The sequence below is a fragment of the Lactuca serriola genome, chromosome 8 (assembly GCF_051521515.1).
Source record: "Lactuca serriola cultivar US96UC23 chromosome 8, Lser_US96UC23_V15, whole genome shotgun sequence".
In the NCBI taxonomy this organism is placed as follows: Eukaryota; Viridiplantae; Streptophyta; class Magnoliopsida; order Asterales; family Asteraceae; genus Lactuca; species Lactuca serriola.
Window position 1 is genome coordinate 218,908,420 of NC_136415.1, and position 5,541 is coordinate 218,913,960.

The following is a 5,541-nucleotide window of genomic DNA, read 5'->3' on the forward strand; positions in this document are numbered from 1 at the left end:
AGTCAAGTGAAGGACTAAGGGATCGAGTACACATTCTTGTGCACTGGTCAAGTCCACCACAAAAGATTGATAAGACTATTCGTCATAGTTTACAAAAGCTCAGTAAATATGATTATACTTACAAGCTTAAGTGTAACTCTGAGACATTGGAAAAAGGTTCCAATGTAAGGCAGAGCGAATAAGAAGAATCAAATTAGGCAGAAGGATCAAAGTTTCTTAAATCTGAAAAGATGGGAGAGTACTTTAGTATCAGTTTTGTGATCATCTTAATGATTAAGAAACCATAGCACAATTAGTTCTCTAAGGAAATCTTAGTGCATTCTTATGACTAAGAAGAGGAACTTGAATTGTTGAAATGGTTAAATCAAGAAGACGAGTCATACTTCGTTCTAATACAAGTCTTAGAGTCATACTCCAAGATTGTAACTTGAGTGACATGTCTTAAAGAAGGTTTAAAACACTTGTCAAATGTAAGAGTAAAAGTTTTCTACCCTTGTACATTTGAAATTGGTAAGTTGTGATGTTTTGGATAAAACAAAGACCAACTTAGGCCAATTTTGTGAAGTGTTTGTCTTGATTAGAATCCATACTGTCACACCCCAAAACCACGAACGGTGGAAACGTTCAGGGGTAGAGGGCGTCATGTACAGTATCACAACAGTGTAATATAATAAACAAGCAACAACATCATCCATTGCATTATAAGTAAAGTTTAATACATGTGTGTTATTTCATTGTAATAAGACACCAAAAATATACAATCAAAATAAAAGACGAGACTTGTCTGCTCCGTCTTCTCAAAACCTGGCCTCCGTACCTATCTACTGATGACCTGAGAATACAAGTTATTTTGAAAGCGAGTATCAGCTTTAAAGCTGGTGAATTCATAAGTATATAAGTGTCATTGCCTTGTTTGTGAAAATCTGTTATGAAGGCCATGTAAAACGTTAAATGAAAATGTTGATGTACGTATGAAAAACCCTAGAAAATCCCTTATTTTCTATCAGTTTGAGATGTAGTCTTCTACCAAGACCCGAATGTTTTGTTTGTAAAATGATAGTTTTTCCTTTGTATTGACTAGTACTAAAAGTGCTTAGTCTAACTCATCGTTTATGTGAATGTATCACAAAATAAAGTAAACAGGAAAATGTACTACTGTAAGTGTTGTCACTGGGTACTAGGACTAACACAACATCGCATTAAGCGAAATATGTAACCTAATGAACATCCGAAGATTGTCCAAAACAAGTATTAATGTAAGTGTCATCGCTGGGTACTAGGAGTAACACAATCATCGCAATAAGCGAAAGGTATAACCTAATGAACATCTGAAGATTGTCCAATTGTCCTCTGTAGCAACAGCAGGTGGGTGGAAGGGTTAGTCCCAATCGATCTACTTAATATAAGTAGTAACCTTAGACCTCCGTAGATGGTCATCGACCACTGGTGCTAATCAGTGGGGTTCGGAATGGTAAGTCCCGCCTAGCTATCCCATTGAACCGAGATAGGAAAGACAATTTACACAGTAAGTACTAATAAATCATCCTCGTAGTCCTAAGTACAAGTATCCAGGTAAGTGAATACAGGATAATGCACCTATGTAAAAGTGTTCCTGTATGGTATTCATGTATGTGTGTCCATGTAACAGGTAAGTATATGTAAACATATTCATGTATCAGGTAAACATCTGTAAGTACTCATGTATCAGGTAATGTACTAGTATAGACTCATGAATGAACTGACTCTTGTGTGATTCCTTGTAATAGAAGTAATGTTTGATATCTTCAAATTATCCCTATGATATTTTACTGTAATATAACTGGTTGATCATGTAGGTTTATACACTCTTACTACTCAAGGGTGTGGGAAACTAAATGAAAGATGTAAACTATAACATCAATACATATATAAGAATATAAGTGTATATGCATAGTTTAGTTCAAGAATGTAAAATGGTTTTGTAAGACATCTTATGGGTTTTGAACAATAATTAACAATGATTTGATGTCATTTTAATAAACATTTCAAAGGTAAAACATTTGGTAACAATGTGTTTTTAAGATGTAAAACCATTTCATGCATCACATTTTGTAGCATGTGAAATCTGTTAAATGACAAACACAGTTATAAAATACATATCAATGATTAAATAACATGTTTGTTTCTACTTGTATCCCCCCCCCATTAAAGCATTTAAAATCATTTAAAACATTGATTAGGGGTATGAACTCACCTGTAGTTGGTGATTGGGATGAACTGAACGGTATAGGATGGCTAGGTGTCAAGCGAGGACTTGTACATGCACTACGATCCTAATGAACATATAATCACACATATATGCACTCAATTAGACTCAAATCACTAATTGATAATGTTAAGACATCCTAGACATAATAAACACTTTACATAAGTGTTTTAAGCCTTAAGTATTGCATCTAAGCTATTGTGGGACAAGGTATTTGTGTTTAGGGTTCCAAAGGATCCTACATGTGAGTTTACTCCCCATAAACCATCACACATGGAGTTTACGGTTGTAAACTCTTGAGTTTACGACCGTAAACTCCAAACTTTGGGGGTTTGGTGTGTTTTGAAGTCCCAAATGATTCCTATAATTATTCTAACTTGGTGGTTAAATCCTTGGAAGAGTTTAAGGTCTAGAAATACTCCAATTAGGAGTTTACGGCCCTGAGGCCATTCCCCTTATAGTTTACGGCCGTAAACTCTAAGTATGGTGTGTTTTTTATGCTTTCAAGTCCTTTGCATTTGTGGTATAAGTTCTAGACTTTTATTCCAAGCATATGAAGGCATTAGGCACACTTTGGTGCCCTTTTTAGGAGTTTACGGCCCAAGAACCATGTCTTGGCCGTAAACTCACTTTGTTAAGTGATTTTGATGTGATTCAAGCCCTTGATTAAATGGGAACAAGTCTAGGTAATTGTCTAAGGCTTTAGGAGCCTTAAAAGTGCCCTTTGGTCCATTTCTATGGAGTTTACGGCCTAAGATACACTTGGGCCGTAAACTCTTATTTGTTTGTGTTCTTTGATGTGCTTAAGGCCTTAGATTTAATGGGTACTAGTCTTGATAAAAGCCTTAAAGCTTTAGTGGCCTTAAAACACCATTTTGAGATTGAAAAGGGAGTCTACGGCCTATGCAACTCTTGGGCCGTGAACTCCCAAACTTGGGTGATTTATGGATGTTTTCTTGTCCCTAACACACATACATAATAGTCTAAAGCAGTTGTATAACACAAAGGTCGGTTTTGGCTTTGTTTCGGGAGTTTACCGCCCAAGAACACCTTGGGGAGTAAACTCCTAGATCTAATGATTTAGCCATCTAAATCATGTTATAAGCACATAATAAGCATTCTAAAACTACTAGAAAGAGTTACTCACGTTTTGGTATAAAAACCCGAAGATCCGTGAGAGAGAAAATGGCTTTTCTCTAGTTGGAAATGTGAATAATGAATGAATTTGGTTCAGAAATCTATTTATAGTCCTGAAATATTTTTGGCAGAAAATATTTTTATTCCTGAGATGATCTCTAATATAATAGAGTGTTGGAATAACAGTGTTGCACAAAACCCTAGTGCACCCACTCTCCTGATATCTCCTGAAGTGTAAACCCTGAATTACTCAAACTTACGCAGAAAGTCTGAAAGTTAACTATGACTGCTATAACTTCTATTGAAGTGATATAGTTTGTACAAAATGGAAATTTCGGGTTGTCACATCATCCCCCAGTTAGAAGGAATTTCTTCCCGAAATTAGAATTTAAGCAAGTAAGAAATTACAAATAACTAAGCAAAAAGGTGAGGGTATTTCAGTTTCATCTGATCCTCACGTTCCCAAGTGAATTCCGGTCCACGCTTTGCGTTCCAGCGCACCTTCACTATCGGGATATGGCTCTGCTTTATTTGCTTGACCTCTCGGTCCATGATCTCTACTGGTTCCTCCACGAATTTGAGGCTCTCGTTGATCTCGATCTCGTCAAGTGGAATAACAAGAGTCTCGTCGGATAGACACTTTTTCAAGTTTGACACGTGGAAGGTAAGATGTACGTTACTGAGTTCGTGCGGTAGATTGAGTTTGTAAGCCACAAGGCCGATTCTTGCGAGAATCTTGAAAGGCCCTATGTATCTTGGATTGAGCTTCCCACACTTTCCAAAGCGTATTAAGCCCTTCCAGGGTGAGACCTTCAGTAGGACTCGGTCGCCCACCTAGAACTCCAATGGTTTCCTACGCTTGTCAGCGTAGCTTTTCTGTCGGTCTCTAGAGGCTTTTAATCGTTCACGAATTTCAACGATCTTCTCTGTCGTTTCCCGAATGATCTCCGAACCCGTGAGAGTGCTTTTGGGAACTCGTCCCTTAGCTAACTGGGTATCACCCACTTCAGCCCAGCACAGAGGGGATCTGCACTTTCGGCCATAGAGGGCCTCGAATGGAGCTGCCTTATGCTCGTATGATAACTGTTGTTGTAGGAAAATTCAACAAGGGGTAAATGAGTATCCCAAGCTTTTCCAAAGTCAATCACACAGGCACGCAACATATCTTCTAAGGTTTGGATAGTTCTCTCACTTTGCCCGTCGTTCTGTGGATGGTAGGCTGTACTCATATCCAGCCTAGTTCCTAGGGAACTTTGTAATGACTGCCAGAACCTCGAAGTGAATCTACTATATCGGTCCGAGATGATAGATAAAGGAACACCGTGCAGCCTTACAATCTCCCTAATGTAAGTTCTGGTAAGTTTCTCCATCTTGTCTGTTTCTTTGATCGGTAGGAAGTGTGCAGACTTGGTCAGTCTATCGACGATGACCCATATGGAATCAAGTCCACCCGTCGTCTTGGGCAACTTGGTTATGAAGTCCATAGTGATCCGCTCCCACTTCCATTCTGGTATCTCCGGTTGTTGTAGAAGACCGGAGGGTTTCTGGTATTCGACCTTGACCTTTGCGCAAGTAAGGCATTTACTCACGAAGGTAGCAATATTTGCTTTCATGTTAGGCCACCAGTATAACTTTTTAAGATCCATATACATCTTATCTGAACCCGGGTGGACGGAATAACGAGTGTTGTGAGCTTCGGTCATGACCAAGTCTCTGAAGCCACCGTGTTTCGGTGTCCAGATCCGATCCATGAGGTATAAGGCTCCGCTACCCTTGACTTCCAAGTTCTTATCCATCCCTCTAAGGGATTCACCCGCCACTTTTTCAGGTTTCAAAGCGTCGAGCTGAGCCTCCTTTATTTGCGTGGACAAGTGTGAATGGATAGTTAAAGTCAAAGATTTGACTCTACGACCAGTATATTCTTTCCGACTTAGGGTGTCGGCTACTACATTGGCTTTACCCGGATGATAACGAGTTTCGCATTCGTAATCACTAAGTAGCTCGACCCACCGTCGTTGTCTCATGTTGAGCTCTTTCTGGTCGAAAATGTGTTGTAGACTCTTACGGTCTGTAAAGATCGTGCTTTTTGTACCGTATAGGTAATGTGGCCAGATCTTCAGAGCAAACAAAACTGCTCCTAGTTCGAGATCGTGGGTTGT